The sequence below is a fragment of the Ambystoma mexicanum genome, chromosome 11 (assembly GCF_040938575.1).
Source record: "Ambystoma mexicanum isolate Mex_15411 chromosome 11, UKY_AmexF1_1, whole genome shotgun sequence".
NCBI lineage: Eukaryota > Metazoa > Chordata > Amphibia > Caudata > Ambystomatidae > Ambystoma > Ambystoma mexicanum.
The window spans coordinates 920,648,348-920,668,402 of NC_090934.1; the positions used below are offsets into that span (position 1 = coordinate 920,648,348).

The 20,055-nt window shown below is 48.8% G+C and overlaps 1 protein-coding gene across 3 annotated transcripts in view; it reads left to right on the forward strand.

The window, feature by feature from the left end:
* CHID1 (chitinase domain containing 1) overlaps positions 1–20,055 on the forward strand; it is a 1,865,353-nt gene that overhangs the window by 1,099,952 nt on the left and 745,346 nt on the right. The window lies entirely within an intron of this gene.

The window sequence follows — 20,055 nt, forward strand, 5'->3', positions numbered from 1 at the left end:
TTGGCCTCTGGCATGTTCATGCTTCCGCCAAGACCGACCGGTCCCATGATCAAACTCCCTCAGAAAAGAGGTTGAGGTCCTCTGAGGATGCCCCGCACGCAGGGTTCCAAAAGTAGGCAATACCACACGCCACTGATTCCACTGGGTTTGCTGCTGCTGCGGGTCCCTGCTCGGGAAGGGCAAGGTCACCATCACCAACCACATCCACAGTGAGCCTACCAGTGAGGGGCCCCCCCTTTAAGAGAACATCCTTGATGCCTTCAAAACTCTGCTTGACATCGACGGACAAGGCGACGAAGGAGATATCCAAAGTGGCCCCTTTGCTGCCTCCATCGGCATCTCACCCAGCCAAGACAACCTCCATCATCAACAGCGCCATCAATGGCCATGACCACATCGACGATGACTGCTGCTACCACCCCATCGACAACCCCATTGACAGCCTTGTTGACGGCCACTACTTTGTCTAAAGGAGGAAAGACTACAAAGGTGATGCCCACAGTCGCAGCAACGTCTTCTCCGCGGGTGTACCTGCCGGCACGGCATACAGTAGCTGCTGTGGCTTTCACAAAAAACCTGGGAAAGGGGACAGCAGCCGCTTCCCCCCCAGAAGTCTAAGGAGAGGGGAAAGAGTAAGGCTCTGACGACCCCTAGGAAGGGTACGGAACAAGGGGCTGAGCCAAGTGTGCTGTGGAACATTTATACAAGCTCCAATGAGGGTGACGACCTGCCTGAAGGCCTTGGACCCTGTTGGAAGGTGGGTCTCCGCAGGGTGAAACCTATCATCTACCTCTCCAGAAGAGGCGTACCAGCCTGGAGCCTCCCCCTCTCGTTTCTCCTACACCTCAGCCCAGGTACGTTTTGTTGGACATTTTGACCACGCTGCACACGCTGGTGTCAGAAATTCAGCAGAGACTTCTGCCCTCACCGGGCCCTGCGCTGTCTAGAAGTCCTCCAAGACTGCCTTCCGGAAGTCCTTCTGGGCGCAACCATAAGTCAAAGGCCCCTGCCAGACCAAGGCGCCAGCCGACGCCACCGCCACTGCCATCTTGGGATTTGACTCCGACAGGGGATCCTGCCATGCACACAGACATTGGCATGGATACGGCAGCTACAGCGACGAACACCAACAAGGCCGATGACTTTGTGCAAGCGGATGGAGAGCCAGCAGGTATGTATGACCCGGACATTGCCTCTCCACCGGATGAGGTTGGCTCCTTCCACTCATTGATATCCAGGGCCTCTGATGTTTTTCAACTTGCGCCTGAGGAGACGAAAAAGGAAGGGTTACTTTATCAATGTTTGTGAGTCCAGGCGGAAGACCATCATGTCTGTCCCCTTGTTGGACGATATCTGGGATGAAGGCCTAGCGCTGTTGAAGAACTCGAGCACTGCCCCCTCCAAGCAGCACATGCTCGAGAAGAAATAGAGTCCTGGACTCGGCACCCAAGTGCCTGAGGTCCCAGCCTTCACCTGACTTTGTGGTCTCAGCCGTGGCCAGGAAACGCCCTGCAAACCTGTCGTCCTCATCCATGGTACACCCGGACCATGAGGGGAAGCAGCTGGATGCTATGGGGAAGAGGATTATCTATACAGCTGCCAGCACGATTAAAGCCGCTAATGTCCTCGCCATTTTGTCCCGCTACGACCGGGAGCTCTGGTGTAAGCTGGGCCCGATTCTGAACTTCCTACTGGACGACAAGAAGGCGGAAGCTTCTAAGCTGTTCCATGAGGGGGTAGTGACCTCAGACTACGCCATCATAGTGGCGGTGGACATTGCGGACACTGGATCCCAAAAGATGGGAAATGGAGTGTCTTTCCGTTGACAGGGATGGCTGAAAGCCACCAAGTTCAGGCCGGACGTTCAGTCTAAAGTGTTGCCATTTGACTGGGAAAAACTTGTTTGGCAAGAGGGTCGACGAGTCTCTTCAAATCATCAAGACTGACACGGAGACGGCACATTCTCTGGGTAACCCTGCAGCAACCTCAGTCATCATTTCCTCAAGGGGAAAACCCGGCAGGTCCTCGAGGGGCTAAACCACTCCTTTTCGGCAGCCTTCCCGCTCCACGACACAAGAGGCGTACAGAGGTCACTCGCAGGTATATGGCAGTGGAGGACAGTGCCTTAGAGGCATTCTCCCTTTCCTCACCTTCCCCCAGAAGCTCAGAGTCTCCAGAGCTCTGGTCCTCTCTAGGCAGGACTACTGCAACAGCCTCTTCCTCAATCTCCCACTTTCCTCCCTACGTTCCCATCAGCTAATACAGAATAGGGCTGCAAGACTTATCCTTGGCCTCAATCCCAGGGCCTGTATCTCTCCAGCTCTAAAATCTCTTCAGTGACTCCCCGTGGCCGTGAAGATCAAATTCAAGACCCTTTGCATCACCCACAAGGCTTTCTCGGGCCTGGGACCATGTTATCTTCAGCTTTCCCAACTTAAATACTCCCCTGCTGGATCACTTTGCTCCTCTAACTCCCAACTCTCTGCTTGCCAAATGCTACTCCAAGCAGAGAGTGGGGGGCAGGTCTCTCTCATTGGCTGGTGCCTCCTTTTGGAACAGCCTCTCTGCCCCTCTCAGACTTGAGCCAGATCTCCTTAAGTTCCGAACACTTCTCAAAACTTTGCTTTTCTCTATCTACCTCTTTCCCTTCCTTGATAATCACCTGTAGGGAAGGCACGGTATCACAAATATTGTCACTGACACAATGGATACAATTTGTAAAACCTTTATTAAAAATGTTGGGGTTGGAGAAACTCCTATTTTGCCCTAAAACGAAGATGGGAGTAGTCTCGACCATCAAACGATAAACAAAACAGTCCTAGTAAAGTCTTTCAAATCAAAATGGAGTATGTTATCAAAACCTAATGCCTGTCCTATCTCTTATACAAAAGTGTAAAAAGGAGAACTGTATGCAGACGGAAAAATTAGTGTTCAAATGATAATGTGGCTGAACTATCTCTCCTCCCCATGTTAGTCCTCACGGGGTAACGCGATCCTTAATCCCCCCTTCTTACCATGTCCGATGTACGTCCGCCGCGCCTGATGATGGGTGGCCGGGAGGGAATCCGGTTAAGGGTGTTGTCATTGCCCAGCTGCAGCTCCTCTCACCAGGTCGCTGGCGCCTGGGGAGCTCGCCGCTTCCTCTCTGTCCCTGGTGAGCGTATCGCAGGGAAGGCCCGTTAAATTCTCAGCATCTGTCATGCTTAATGGGCCACCTCAGGCCAGTATTGTGGTCCTGGTGTCTCTGTTCCTAGCGGGGCGGAAGGGGAACGTCCGCAGCCCTCACTTCCCTTCCATGCTGTCTGAGGAGTCACTTCACCAGGGGTTGGTCAGTGGGGCCGTTTGTGGTCTCAGCCCCAGTTTTACACCGCCACAGTTGTGAATGACATGTCAGGTCTGTGCTCCAGGCCCAAATATGAATTGGGTCATATCTTCGGTTCCATCAGAGCAATGTTCCCGGTTTTTGGTGGAGATGTAGACAATCACCTCATGCCACTTTCAATTCAGTTTGGTTAAGAACCAGACATTATTTCCACCATCATTGCATCCTGAGCCCTGGCTCGCCACCGGAGCTCACAGGGGTGCGTGCATCCGGCTATGAGCGCAACAGGTGGGACGCGTTATCCTTCCTGTTGGAAGGGATGTTTCTGTACATGTTTCCTCCGTTCCCCCTTATGCTACAAGTCATCAACACACTCGGACAGTGTCAGTGCAGGATGATACTCCTCGCCCGGCGTGTCCAAGACAGATTTGGTACCCAGAACTTCCCAGCATGTCGGCATCTCCTCCGGTCAAGCTGCCAGTGGTTCTGGATCTTCTCACCAGAGAAGGAGGCACAATCCTGCATCACGACCCAGGATTGCTGAACCTGAGGGCTTGGCTCCTGCAGCCCTATAGTTTGGAGGATACAAGTTGCCAGCAGACTGCAGGGAGGTCTTCCAGAAGCCAGGGTGTCGTCAACCTTGAAGTGCTATGGTCACAAGTGGAAGCATTTTGCTACGTGGTACCGGTCACAGAAGATTACCCCTTTGCAGGTCACAACCCCACAGATCCTGCTGTACTTGCTATGCTTGGCCAAGGCCAGACTGGCACACGCCTCCATCAAGGTACATCTGGCGGCTTTCTCCTGCTACACAGTCACCAGGAAGATCTTCCCACTTACTCGTCAAGGAGTTACTCAAAGGACTTTTCCGAGCTTCCCTGCCGGTGAAGGATCCTGCTCTCTCGCGGGAACCCAAAGTGGTTCTGACGAGGCTCCTGGTAGCCCCCTTGGAGCGTCTGCATCAGGCCCGCTCAAATTTCTCTGTTGGAAAACCTCTTTCCTTGTGGCCATCACATCTGCCAGAAGGGTATGTGGGATCCAGACCCTATCCTGCAAGAAACCATACTTGACCTTCCATGAATCGAGGGTGGTGCTGCATAGCCACCCCTCCCAAATGCAAAGGGTTCCTTTGGAATTCCACCTCAACAATCCTTTGGCGTTACCTGTATTTTTCCCGAAACCTTCATTGTCGGCGGAAAGGGCCTTCCACTCACTGGACGTTTCTTGTGCCTTGAAGTTCTATGTGTTATGTTATGTTATGTTAAAACATTTCTATAGCGCCAAAGCCCTAAGGCATCTAGGCGCTCCCTCACAAGCAGAAAAGAGGACAGTGAGGATGGCCGATGATTAAATCAACAGTATTGTTTTCAAAAACTTTCTAAAAGCCAAATGATTGGTCTCTTCTCTGAGCACCAGAGGTAGATTATTCCATGCCTTTGACATAAGCACTGGGAAAGAGCATCCATTTCCATGTGCTCTCTTAGTCCTTGCCACTTGTAAGAGCTGGGAAGAGGTCAATCGAAGATTTTTGGTGGACTGATATACAGTAACCCTTTCCTTTAGATACCTGGGAGCTGCCCCATACATGCATTTATGACAAAGAGTCAATATTTTAAAGGAGATCCTGGCTGATATAGGCAGCTAGTGCAACGCCTTTCTTGCAGAAGTGGTTGGTTCATACCGTTTCATACCGTAAACAATACAAACTGAGGCATTCTGGATTTTTTGCAGTCTGAAAATATCTTCCCTGCTGGCACCCCCCAACAGGGCATTGCAGTAATCCAGGCGTGGAAGGATAACGGCCCTTACTAATTTGGCTCGGTTATTTTTGGAAATTAACGGAGCAACCTGTCTCAATACTCTCAAGTAATATTGAGTGTTCTTTTCGATGACATCCACTTGAGCCCCTGCATCCAAGGAAGCCTCCAAGTATGCACCCATTGTCTTTACCTTATCGACCACTTCTATATGACTGTCCTCCATCAGGAAGCTGAAGAAGGTAGAAGCTAAGGTCTCTCTTGATTTCTTGGACCCATATATCACAGGTTCCGTTTTACCGGAATTTAGGCACAACCAATTTATGGGCATCCAGTTTTTTAATGACTCTGTAAACCTCATTTAGTTTGTACTGATCTTCCTGATAGTCTCCTGAGAACTCCATTGACAACTGGAAGTCGTCGGCATAATTTGTGAAGAAAAAGCCCAGTCTTTCCAGTTCTTTACATAGAGGTACTATGTAAATATTGAAAAACAAAGGGGACAGGCATGCTCCCTGAGGGACGCCACACAGAGGACGAGTCTACCCAATATACCCTAGATCTTCTGCCCTCCAAAAGGGATCTGACACAGTTTATCGTCTCGCCATCAAGTCCACCCGTGTCTTGCAACCGCTTCAATAGTATCTCATGGTCTAGTAGCTCAAAAGCCGCGTTCAGATCCAATAGTATCAACAGGCCGGATCTACTCTTCTCCACTATTGTCAACATGTGGGTCTGAAGGTCCACCAAGGCACTCTGTGCCATGAAAACGGCGGAAGCCTGATTGTCTTTCGTGTAACCGACCAGTGTTTTCCGTGTGGAGTTGAAGGTGGGTTGTAGCCACCTTGTTAACCAACTTGAGGAAGAATAGGGTATTTGTGATGGGACGAAAGTTTGTGACGTCCTTGGGATCTAAGCCTGCCTTTTTTAGTAGGGGTGTGGCTGCCACTGAAATTGAAATCCTATGGGGGTTGATTTCAGCTCTTGATTCTTGGATGGCGTATGATCAGTCATATGACTAATTTCGGCCCTCCCAGAAATAGAGGGATCTATATCTAGATTTTGACTCTGTAGTTCTTTCCTAATTTTATTTTGGGCACATAATTTGTTTGCAAAGGCCTTCTGTGTTCTAGTACAGTCCTCTTGAGTGGGTGTAATGGTATGGTTTAATACTTCTGTTTTTTTTTCCATGACCTGAAGAGACGGAAAAGCTCCTTTGTTTCATTTCCTTCTGTTTCAATCTGGTCATTATAGTAAATTCGCTTGGATTCCATGATTTTTTTCTTTATATGCTTTTTCATGAGATTTCCAGGCAACTTTATTATTTGTGTTTTGATCTTTGAGCCAGATAAACTCTGCACGTCTTTTAATGGCTTTTAATTTAGTCAATTCGGGTGTGAACCATTTTTGCTGATGAATAGATTTCCTAGTTGTTTTAGACTTCATCGGGGCAACATCATCCAGCAGGTTTGTCATTTCTCTATTGTATGTCTCGACAAGTATATCTGGATGGTCTAGTTCACTAGTTTGTTCCATAAGGGAGACCATACATTTGGATAGTTTGTCTGTGGTAAGCGCCTTATAGTTTCCCTGCACAGTTTTACGCAATGGTTCATGTTTGGGCTTGTCGGGAACGGGAAGCTGTAGTTGACTTGAAACAAAAGAATGGTCCGACCATATGCACGGTGTAGTTGTAGTCCCTGTTAATGCTATATTATGGCTAGCCATCCAATCCAGGGTATTCCCTCTAACATGCGTCGGGTCATTATTGTGCACCAAGGTATTATTTTTACTGAACAACTTTCCAATTCCTTGGCTTTTTTGTCTGTGGCGTTTCCTTTACGTAAGTTCAAGTCCCCCGCTAATATTATGGCAGAATTAGTCATCTGCATAGCATTTAACACAATCACAAGCATTAAGAGTTTTCAGAAGACTTCACAGCTGTTTGTTAACTTTGGTCCTCTAAACCATGGGAAGGCCTTGTCCAAGGCTTCCATTTCAAGATGGCTCTCCGGCTGCATCATGCACTGTCATCAGTTGGCTAACCGAACGCTGCCCGGCTACCTAAGAGCCCAGTCCACCAGAGCAATCGCTGCGAAAACGGCATTCCTGTCTGCTGTGCCCCTCCTCAACATCTGCAGGACTGCTATGTGGAGGTCCACGCACACTTTCACAAAATTCTACTGCGTTGACAGGCGACAGGCATTCCAGGGAGGAGTCCAGAGTCAACCAAGTAGTGCTACACAACCTGTTTGCTTGAGGCGAGTCTGTTCCAGGGGTATGTGTAATTGCTTCTGTTGAGCCTTGCCACCTCCCGTGTTTTTGTAATGTTGTACTGCTATGTATTCCTTGTTCATGTGAATCCATGCCAGACCCCATGCTGGAGAACAATAGTTACAGGTAAGTAACTTACACCTTCATTCACTTTAATACACACCAGTATTTCAGGTCGCTAGCCAACTCACCGGCTGTATTCACTTCTTAATTGTTTTGCGGTTTCCATATTTTGAGTTAAGGTTAGTACCACAGGTTTGGCCTCACCTCCCCAACTCTGCCGTTCACCTGGGAGGTTTTCCAGTATCCTTGAAACACAATGCAATGGTTAATTGTGGGATTTGGGCTTCTACAGATGTCTTTCGCAGTCTGTCAGAGGCAATGACCTCCAATAGGGAAGCTTTGGGGTTTTCGACCCGCTGCTCTCGTCCCTTGATTTGTTGCTCTGCTCCAACAGGTGGCCTTCATCTCGGAAGTTCTGCTCGTTCTTTTGTTATGCCTTGCTCAAAGTGTGTCTTTAGGTGTTGCCTTTTATTTGTATGAGGAGAGCTAACTGGTATCAGGTGTATGCACTTAGGGTAAAGTGCCTGACTTTGCCTGACCCGATTACGGCACTTGTCCAGTATGATTAGTCTGGTTACTCTTAGTCATCCTCTTCCTCAGCCCAGTTTTTATGCAAAAAGGGAGGGGGAGCTGGGACCTGGGTAAATCCTAAAAAAAAAAGGATGGGGTAGATGAACAAAAGAGGGGGCGAATACTGCGGCTCATCATCGGCTATCTCACCCCCACTCCCTGAAGACCAATCACCCATGTGATCCTCCCGCACTGGCCCAACCCTAGGAACTGGATCCAATAGCGATGGGCGTGTCCTGGCCACCTGGATGACAAGTCCCTGAGGACTAACTGGTGAGACACCCTTTAGTTTCTCACACACCCCACTGCCGCTGAGACTGGTGGCCTGGGCCTCATGAATCTCACAGGATACCAGGCCCTCTACCCATTCAACACTAGCTCCCCATCCCTCAGCACTGCCCCCTACCTGGTGGATATGCATCCCACCCTTTGGATTTAGCCATCCTAGCACTTAGTCTGAGGCCTCCACCCTTGGCTCCCCTTGGCACTTCCCTCCTGGGGCCCCACCAGCACTTATCCATTCCTTACTCCCTCTCCCAAACCCCCAATCATCCCTATCTCCTGCACTTCTCTTCACTGCACTTGCATGTCTGAATGTCATAAGGCCTAGTAGGACCACGATTGTATATTTACCGTTTTTTCCAATGTTATTTACTCCCCTTGCTCCCTCTCCACTTTGCCTTATCGCGCCTGGAAACACTTTTCTGTTGTGTAGGCGCCTAACAAATGCTCAATACATTTTTTTTTTAAACAAAAAGAAAATCTGGTACGGCCCCAGTGTTTGTATCACTGTAGCTAGGTTATGCACCATTGCTTTAGCATCTACCTTTTAATTCCACTTCCAACTATTATCCCATCAACTTCGCTTTGAATTAAATATATTGTGGTCCCTCTTGTTCTGGACTATTTTTATATATTGTTTCTCTCTGGCCCTCGTTTATATACACACACGTCCAAAATGTTTAGCTTTGTCCTTTTAATATACATTTACTATCTGCAAACCCCTATCTTTGTGATGCCTCTGGGAGCTCGCTCAGGCATGTCCTGGTTGAAATCTTCAGAGACAATCCAGAGTAATAAGGGAGACTTCCCACATAGATATGTATACTTCCACTAAGAGCCTATTGTTTTGAAGTGAGCAAATAAAATGACAAATTTTAATGACTAATAATGTTCTACTTGCAAATGTATAACTTTAGAATTTTAGAGAAAAGCATTTGGAGACTCACAAGATTTACTTTGAGGGCATTTGTGCCTTGTCAGGCTATGGCCATGTCCCAGGGGAGGTAAACCTTGTAGTCGAACAGTTATACATTTTTTTTTTTTAAATAGCTCCATAATTGGCAATAACCTAATAGTTTTTTAAACCAATTTTTCGACACCCCTGAGAGCAACATTTTTCTGGATATGCAGTCGGATCAGAAGCATTATTATTGTATTTATTGAACACAGACCTAGCTTTGAGAAGCAACAGAGCGCTTTAGAGCGGTATACAACACTACGGATACACAACAGAGCGCTTTACAGAGGTATACAACAGAACAGATGCACAACAGAGCACTTTTCAGAGGTAACATAAGTTATACACTGGGGGTCAGAAACATAGGGACACAGAGCAGGGGTACAGCTGTACACAGTGGCAGGGAGAAGAGGGGTGCTCGGCGTCTAGCGAGTCTGGTAGCATGGAAGCGACGTGATGGCCTTGGTTTTGAGGAAGAGAGACTCCTTGAAGCAGTGGGTCTTATTCTTTTCTGAATTGTAGAAGTGTGGGGGGTGAGTCTGATGCTGATGGGGAGTAGGTTCCATTGTCTTGGAAGATGGGCAGAGAAGGCTTGTTTTATGGTCCTTTTGTTTTTGCAGCAGAGGATTTCAAGTCTGCACGTGTCCTGGCTTCTGGTGGTGCGCTGTCCTCTGAGGATGCAGAGTTTCTCTGCGAGGTAGCTGGGTGGCTTGAGGGCGCCCTTATAGATGATGCAGCAGGATTTGAAGGTGATTCCTGTGTGCAGTGGGAGCCAGTGAAGGTTGATGAGGGCCGGGGTAATCTGCGTAGAGCCTTGATGAGGCGCGCAGCTGCGTGTAGGACACTTCTCATGGGCAAAAGGGAGGACGACGGGAGGCCTTCAAGGAGGACATTGCCCCAATCCAAGTGGGATAGGAGCAGTGCTTGAACGGTGGATCTAAAGCTGTCCGGAGGGAGGAAAGGCTTGGCTTTCCGCAGGAGGGTCAGTTGATACCAGGCTGTCTGAATTGGGTGTTCAGTATTGTTGGTGAGGAGTAGGAATTCAGTCTTGGAGGGATTGATCTTGAAGTATGCACTGGACATCCAAGACTGCATCAGCGAGAGGCAGGTTTTGAGCTTGTGGATGTCCTTAGTGGAGTCGGCCTTGAGGTATAGCTGTGTATCGTCAGTGTATTGGTGGATGTGGATGTTGTATGGAGCTAGGAGGGTTCCCAGCGGCTCCATCTATGGATTGAAGATCACTGGGCAGTGGATGGAACCCTGTGGGACTCCAAAGGTGACGGCTAGCATTGGCAATCAGAACAATCTGCTGGCGGTAGGCGAGGTAGGACTTGAAGCAGCATAGGACAGTTTTGCTTATCCCCATGTGCCGATGTAGGGTGTCCATGAGTGCCTGGTGGTCAACTGTGTCGAAAGCGGCCGAAAGATCGAGTAGAACCAGGGGGCTGGGGTGGCTGTCATCAAGTATGTTGAGGGCGTTGTCAACCCCCTGTATGGTTGCCGTCTCCATGCTGCACCTGGGTCTTAACCTGGACTAGTAGATTTGGGGGGGATTGTTGGTGTTGCTGTGTTTAAAATAATCTTTGCAGCTATTTGTGCAATCTTGCTCTTTCCCTGCTTTGTTAACAAAGAGGTTTCAGAGAACTGGAGGGCGCATATAAAAATGGACTCTAAACGAAGGCGATCTGGCAGCTGCATGCTGCTTTGTATGTGTTGACTGGCTGTATCAATGGACTCGTTTATGGAGGCTCTAGAACACCACAGAATCAGTTTAACAGGATCAAGTACAATACGCTTTTACCAAATTAAGCCGTGCCAGGCAAATTTGAGTATTTTTAACTGACAAGGAAATGACACCAAAGAGCAGGCCCAAGAATTTTCATCTGGGTGGGCCATGTTTGTGATCAGAGCGGCCCAATTTTCATTGGATGTGAGTGTAGGAGGGAGCCAGATTTCCGAGATCAAACAAAAAATGTCTTCCCAGATCCTGAAAAATCCATTTGCACCCTTCAATTGCTTTAGGCTGGTCTGCTTTAAAAGGTGCAGAAGTCTGGATTCCAACCCAGGTTGTTAGGACCAGGTGCGAGACACTTACCCTAAGACTGCTTGAATGTCTGATCATGATGCTTGTTAGTTCAGTGGCAGATTTAAGACAAAGGGATTCATGGGCAAGATTGACAGAGGGCCTCCGGGTAAGCTGGACATGGGGGTGCAGCTTAGGGTGGGAGTAGTTACTTGCTCTCGCAAGTGCAACAAATGTTCCATGTATTTAAGTGGTTTTCTTGAAAAAGTGATTTTCCCAGGATCACTCAATTTGTTCAAGTGGGAAATCTGCCATCCTCCTCCATTCGCTCATCCCTTCCAAAATGACCTGCTCTCCAGCACCCTTTCAAAGTCTTCTGCTGTCTTCTTCCATCCGCTCCTTTGTTCATTTTCATAAACACCCACACTACTTTGACCTTCCATTGACTACTCACTTCAGCTTCCATCTCCTCCCCCTTCTCCATAAGGAAAGCTATTGCCCAAGCATGAAACATAAAAATACATACTGCATACCCATGAACAAGAGCCTGATATTTGAATCCCAATTAATCATGCCTTAAGAACAAATGTTGTGTATATCTTTTTAACATGATGCTATTAGCGAGCTATTAAAACAGTACAGAGAGAAAGAGAAGCAAGCAATGACCAATCTTCCCTTACTTTCCCACTTGCTCCCTGCATTGCCCATCTATTAAACCATGAGTGAGGCTTTTTTGGAATAGTTTTTACTGCAAACTGAATCACTTCTAGGGGCACATACTTTTGGCAGGTATGGAACAGTGAGTTTAAATGATTTGCCCAGGATCATACACTTTGCTTAAGTGTTAAAGCCAGAATTTGAGGATATGCTTAAATTTAACTACTTGACCGTGGATCTTTCCACCTCAAATTTGTACAAATATGTGTTCAAGTTCAGGTTTGCATGCATAAAATTATACTCCATTTTATACATATTACTGTAAAAATGCCCAAGTGGTATGGTACATCAACCAGACAATGTATACAACACTGTAGAAATGTGTTGATGAAAAAGAGTAAGAGGATCATTTTGTTTTGAACCCTAAATTGCATGGAGGGGACCACTCCTGTTTGCACATGTTTACAATATGGCCTCTCCATGCAATTATAATTGTTTCCACCAAGTACTGAAAAAGTAAATAGGAAAACAAAGGCAAAATCGCCTTTGCTCTTCACTTTTCCATTACATGGCTGGAAAAGTGTAAATCCCTCCCACAATTAACGATTATGGGAGTCATCTACAATTGATTCCTTTGGAATCTGCCTGCTTTTACCAGGTGTGAAAGTCGGGCGTCTTTCATAGGAATCCATTGGTTTTCCGCCAGCATAAAAATACATGCGGGTGGAAAACCAATCGGATTTGGCAGTGGGAACTGTAAGAGCAGATTAACATGTTAGGTCGCCTATGCTCTCCAACTTTGCCTGTCAAATCATACAAAACCCTGTAGCACATAAAAGTGACAGTAAATGTTTTTAGCACCACTTTTTCCACTCCACTTGACTTGGGAAATTATTCCCTCTGATTGTAGCTTTATTTTCCCCATCCTGAATGGAAGCCTGCAAGTTCAAACATGCAAATTAATAAGAACTTACAAAAAATCTCATACAGATAATGATCGATCAACATGCCCCACTCAAATCCATGACCTGCAAACTGCAGAAACCCACAAACCCCCTTGGTTCTCAGGCGAGCTAGTCCCTCTCCGCCGAAACGAGATCCTGTGAACATCTCTACCGTAAAACCCCTCACAAACCAACCATGTCAACCTCACCTCAGCGGCAAAAACATACAAAAAAGCTGTCTTTTCCCAAAAGGCCAACTCCTACAACACTAGGATCACCAACGCCAGCTCTGACTCAAATAGCATTCGTGATTCAGGACATCTAGCCATTGCTTGGGTGCGATCTTTCCTCTGAGACCACACCTCAAGAAACTGCATTGGAAACTCGGCAGCTGACCCCATCCCAGAACCCAAGGGTGTTCGCCAAGGCTGTTGCCTATCCCCACCCTCTATAACACCTATAAAAAAGCATCTCTTTGACATTCTGGACTCCCTCAACATCATGTACACCGACTTTGCTGATGACTATCAAATACTCACCCGCATCACTGGCAACCATGAGGAGGACAGCATCATAATCAACCAGATTTGGATGGCCATCCACACCCTCTGTTTGAACAAGGATGAGACTGAACTCCTTCACAGCTTTCTCCATTGACAGATCCTTTACCCCTGTTCCCAAACATGTCAAATCCCTGGGGCTCTACCTGGATGCTGAACTCAACATGAACTTGAGACTGAATGAGGAGAAAGTATCGACACTAAACAATATAAAAGTGAATCATTATTGGAATGCTCATACTCGCCCCAGTCGAGTTAAAGTATTAACACAAAGTGATGTGTGTTATTGGAACACTTATATGCAAGGAAGAGAATCGAGAGCTCTTGTGAGAGTATGAACCGGAAAACCTGAAGAGTGGATTGAAATAGGAAATAGTTTACTTGCTTTATTTCGACCAATAAGTCATAAAAGCCAAACAACACACAATATAAAACACATCAAATCAATTAAAAAGCAGCGTAGAAATAAAGTGTAACATTATTACAATTGTGTATAAGGTACCTCTGAATATATAGTGGTCAAAATAAATAGCCAAACAGTTCCAATCTTAAAAATCCAGCACGTAGAACCAGTCAACAGCTTTCTAAAAGTCCAAAATATTCCACATACAGGATAAAAAGTCCCTACCTATATAACAACCTAGAAGGGAGGTAACACCCACAAACAAGATTAAGGCCACCACAGAGACCTATGCTAATTCAAAGATCACATGCAACAGATTGCCTGATGACATATTATCAGGCCGATTCATGTAATTCCTCTCAAAAGTGTCGCACGCGGCTGGCGCACAGCGTGTCCGTGCGAATGTCTGCGCCAGCCGCGCGCGGTAAAATCAATTTCCGCGCACAGCGTATTCATGGATTCTCGCCTCCAAAAGCAGACGTGGCGCAGAGTGGCGCAGCGACCCTGCAGCAGCGCCAGTTACGTCCCCAAGAACGCCCTCGCCCAAGGAAAAGCCATCAAGATCGCAAAACCATCGCAAAGGGCTGTGCCAACCCAGTACCAGTTTGCCGGACTGGCAAACAGCAACCGCAAAGCGGGGAACGCATATTACGGGTTTCGGGAACACGCGTGCGCGCAAAGTTTCACACGCGATCTGGCCTGGGGGAGCGTGTGCGTGTATTTCAGTGGTGCGCGTGAAGTTCCACACGCGATTTCCCTGGGTGCGTGTATTTCAGGGGTGCGCGAGAAGTTCCACACGCGATTGGCCTGGGCGCGTGTATTTCAGAGGTGCGCGAGAAGTTCCACACGCGATTGCCCTGGGCGCGTGTATTTCAGGGGTGCGCGAGAAGTTCCACACGCGATTGGCATGGGCGCATGTATTCCAGAGGTGCGCGAGAAGTTCCACACGCGATTGCCCTGGGCGCGTGTATTTCAGGGGTGCGCGAGAAGTTCCACACGCGATTGGGCTGGGGGAGCGTGTGCGTGTATTTCAGAGGTGTGCGAGAAGTTCCACACGCGATCTGGCCTGGGGGAGTGTGTGCGTGTATATCAGAGGTGCGCGGAAAGTTTCACACGCGATTGGGCTGCGTGCGGGTATTTCAGGGGTGCGCGGGAAGTTTCACACGCGATTGGGCTGCGTGCGGGTATTTCAGGGGTGCGCGCAAAGTTTCACACGCGATTGGGCTGCGTGCGGGTATTTCAGGGGTGCGCGCGAAGTTTCACACGCGATCTGGCCTGGGGGAACGTGTGCATGTATTTCAGTGGTGCGCGAGAAGTTCTACACGCGATTGGCCTGGGCGCGTGTATTTCAGAGGTGCGCGCAAAGTTTCACACGCGATTGGGCTGCGTGAGGATATTTCAGGGGTGCGCGCAAAGTTTCACACGCGATTGGGCTACGTGCGTGTATTTCAGAGGTGCGCGTGAAGTTCCACACGCGATTGCCCTGGGCGCGTGTATTTCAGGGGTGCGCGAGAACTTCCACACGCGATTGGCCTGGGCGCGTGTATTTCAGGGGTGCGCGAGAAGTTCCACACGCGATTGGCCTGGGCGCGTGTATTTCAGGGGTGCGCGAGAAGTTCCACACGCGATCTGGCCTGGGGGAGCGTGTGCGTGTATTTCAGAGGTGCGCGAGAAGTTCCACACGCGATCTGGCCTGGGGGAGCATGTGCGTGTATATCAGAGGTGCGCGGGAAGTTTCACACGCGATTGGGCTGCGTGCGGGTACATCAGGGGTGCGCGGGAAGTTTTACACGCGATTTCAGCAGGGTACGTGTATTTGAGGGGTGCCGGGGAGTCCTACATGTGATTTGCCAGTGTGGGTCCTCCCAGGTGTTCCCTGTACACCCTCCATGGCCCCTGCAGGCAGCCCACACCACAGGGGACTACCCTGCATCCCTGGTCATGTCCCGCAGGCAGCCCACCCAACATGGGCATGCCCCCCAGCAAAGGCATATGTCTCCTTGCACTAATGATCACCAACTCATGTCCCCTTGCACCCCCACCCCCAGAATTGCGGGGCACCTGCCAGCAGGCCCCCACTCATGTCCCACTCATGTCCCCTTGCACCCTCACCCCCAGAATTGCGGGGCACCTGCCAGCAGGCCCCCACTCATGTCCCCTTACACCCCCACCCCCAGAATTGCGGGGCACCTGCCAGCAGGCCCCCACTCATGTCCCACTCATGTCCTCTTGCACCCCCACAACTAGCAGTGCAGGGGCACCTGCCAGCAGGCCCCCACTCATGTCCCCTTGCACCCCCACCAGTGCAGGGGCACCCTCCACCAGGCCCCCACCCATGTCTCCCACCACCCCCACTCCCAGCATTCCGGGGCACCTGCCAGCAGGCCCCCACCCATGTCCAACTCATGTTCCCCACCACCCCCACCCCCCAACACTGAGGGGCATCCTCCACCAGGCCCCCACCCATGTCTCCCACCACCCCCACCCCCCATCAGTGCAGGGGCACCCTCCACCAGGCCCCCACCCATGTCTCCCACCACCCCCACCCCAGCATTGCGGGGCACCTGCCAGCAGGCCCCCACTCATGTCCCACTCATGTCCCCCTGCACCCCCACCCCCAGCATTGCGGGGCACCTGCCAGCAGGCCCCACACATGTCCCCCAGCCAACATGTCATCACAATCTAGATCCCTGGCCCTTATGGTCAGCCTCCAAATGCAAAACACCCACTCGAGTATTGCATCCCCCCACTTAGAAATGGCAATGACATGATAGAACCCCAATAGCAAGTCTGGAAATGAACACATGGCCCTCACATACACCCAATGGGTGTCAGTGAATCTCAAAACCCATATCATGATATGCATGATACCAATGAGATGATACTACACATTGAAGTTTGATGAAAAAAATGTATTAAAAACAGCATAAATGGAATTAAAAATAAACAAATGACAATGGGAATCAAAAACCAAAAGCAGCATGTCCGTAAAATAATGAAAAACGACAAATCATGATCCAAAGGAAAGGTGTCCAAAGTCACAGTTCAAGAAAGTAAATCCAAGGTAAAAACAAAACCGAAAAACATTGCTCCATGGGTAAATCCAAAAAAAAAATAAAAAAATCCTACAGTCAACTATATACAGATAAACAAACCAGGGTCCATGATCCCAACTGAAGAAATGAAACCTACATAAAAATACTTCCTAATAAAATAAAACTATATACAAAAATGTGGCCCATTGTCCAAAAGGTCCAAAATAAATAAAAAAGCAAAGGAAACCTACACTAACTACATAACTATTTACAAGGGCAGCGGGCTAGTCCGATGGCTCACTGGTTGTTGTCATGGGCCAGGGCATTATCGAACTCCTGTTCAATGGCTTGGAGGCGGGCATGTACCCTGACCCCGAGGTCCCGCAGGGATAATGCAGTGTCCAGCTCCAACTCCCTGCGAAGACCCTTGAGGCACTCAGCCCGACTCAGCGCCCTCCGCATGGAGTTCTCCGCCCTGACCATTGTGAGCCGTTCCTCCTCTGCCCGCTGCCGCTCCGCACTTATCTGCTGGCCCAACCGCTCCCACACGGAAGCCACTCCCATTCCAGGGTTCTCCTGCCCTCCGGCCGATGCCTGCACCCCTGATGTTGATGGCCCCGAGCCATGATGCCTCCCACGTCGAGCCTGCCGCTGCCTCCGACGCAACTGCCTGTGCCAGCACGACGGCATCCAGGCTGATGGAAACCACCGACGCCGTCGTGCACGTGCCCTGCCCGTTGATGCCGTCACATCCTCCATCTGCTGGGGTAAAGTTGCTGGTGTGTCCACCCCTGCTGGACCTCCGACTCCCGACTGTGGCAGGGATGGGATCCCCACTGAGGTGGCTGCATTGGTCGGGGCAGGTCCACAGGGGGCCCTGGTGGCATCTGGCCGGAAGACGGCATGGAGTACGACTGGCGCATAGCCTCCACAGAGGAGGAGAGGGTCGTGCACCTCTGAAATACATGCGCCCAGGCCAATCACGTGTGGAACTTCTCGCGCACCTCTGAAATACACGCACACGCTCCCCCAGGCCCGATCGCGTGTGGGCCTTCTCGCGCGTGTAGGACTTTGGCGCACATTTTTTTCCTGCGCAGGGACGCTACCACCTGCTTTCGTGTGGCGGACATGTATGGGCCTGTGCGCGTCTTTGGCCGTGCGCTGTTTTTCCCTATTCGATTCCATGAATACGTGTTGTAGGCGAGCATGTGGGCGTTCTGCACACTTGCCACCTGTACTTCCCCCGTGACGCCCACATTTTCACGAGTTGTTCCCCATTCCGCGTGTGACGCCCCGTGTTACGCCTACTTTTGTTATGTGCGCCGCGCTATGTGCGAAATTGCTGTGGCCTTATCGCACAGCATTCGATGACCTGTGCGCCAGCGTGCGCCGCGCACTTTTTCAGCGCACATCCCACATTTCGCGTGTGCACGGACTTCCATGAATTGATGTGCAATGTTTTCTGTGCGATAATCGCACTTGCACTGCGATTTTCGCTATTTCACTGCGAATCGCACGTTTTCACACGCGTGCGCCGTTTTTTCAGCGCACGTTGATTCCATGAATCGGCCTGTTAATATGCCTGCCTAAATCAAGGTCTAAAGTGGGGAATATCGTCCATAATCTAGCTAATAACCACCATGAATGTCCTGACCACATCTTGTACCCCCGATTACTCAGCAGGTGATGTTTCAATAAACTATATCCGAGAAGGGCACATCATGTTAAACTTCCAATTCTCCTTCTCCATGCTTTGAGGAAATAGTTCCCAATGCAATGTGTTGCGAGGCTGTCTTTGGCCTCAATGCTCAAAACCATTGCTTCTTCAGTATGTCTGAGCAGGCGAGCATTAAAAAGTGGCATAAGAAACTTCTTCTTGATGTTGCCATAATGTGGGCAAATAAAAATAAATGAATGTACTATAGTTTTGCTTGCATTAAGACAAAAAGGGCAGAGCGATGTAATATCCCATTTGTTACTGTTAGCAGCTATAGGTAGTATCCCAAAACGAGGTTTCATGAACAACTGCCTCATTTGCTTTGGATGCATGTAGTCCAAGTAGGTCTCATATTCATATGATTGTTTAGGGCCAAATACCTTATAAATTGGTTTGACTGAGATCATTTGGCCACATCATACACTAATTGTAATGAGGCATACACTTCCTTTATCAGTGATTTATGGCTATTATTCATTTCGCCCGGTAAGAGCCATAGATGCTCATGCCAATGACAAACAATTCTTTAAGTGGAACAACCATGGCAACTGGGGGCCTACCTCATGAGCCATAACATCAATCAATGGTTCTCTATGTTTGACCAGGTCGATATTCGTCTACACACGTGCCCTGTAATTCAGTGGCATATATCTACAAATCTCCCCAATACTCAAAAGATCCACCTTGAAACGCACAAACAGGTTGGAGGCATGGAGTGGTAGCCCTAGAAGGTTCTTAACAAACATACGCTTTATCACCAATAAGCTTTTACTATTATTCCAGCCCCAGAGCTCGGCACCAGAGAGCACTGCATGCCTTGCCTGCTTTTGGTAAGCTTCAAGGGACACTCCCACCGCACCATCCGCATGCTCTCTTGTAATTCTTGATATTGCGCCACTGTATTTGGCTAGCATGGCCCGGCTTTCGCTAACTATCCTTTCTAACTAGGAAAAAAAATCCAGCCGAGAGTGAAACCAGCGTATGAGATAAAGATTAAAAACGGAGGAGGACAAGGGGAAGGCCCTAAGAAGGAACAAAAGAATAATCAAATAACAGTGGAGGCAGGAACCCAGTATCATAGTTGTGGGACTTAATAAAAGTAGTTACCAAGAGCTATTTTAGAATTGCTTACAGAAGTAAGCTTGGTGAAGAGCCAATTTACAGGAGAAGGAAGTCATTCTCCTGATTTACGTTGTTATGGTCATAGGGTTAGATAGGTTAGTTGGGACGGTGGATCGATTCTGATTTGGACTCTCACTGACCGACGAGCACCTTAGTTAGATTTTGTTAGGAAGGGAAAACCCATAGTATAGGGAAAGGTAGGCAAAGCATCAGTGATATGGAATGTCAGACTCTGTGTCCTCCTTCAGACCCCCCATACTTCCCAATAGCCCATATGTAAGTTGTCATACGATGGGGAGAACCTTTTACCCATTGCAGTGCCTCTGATTCGCAGAAAAAAATAATTACTGAACAAAATGCAATTGAGT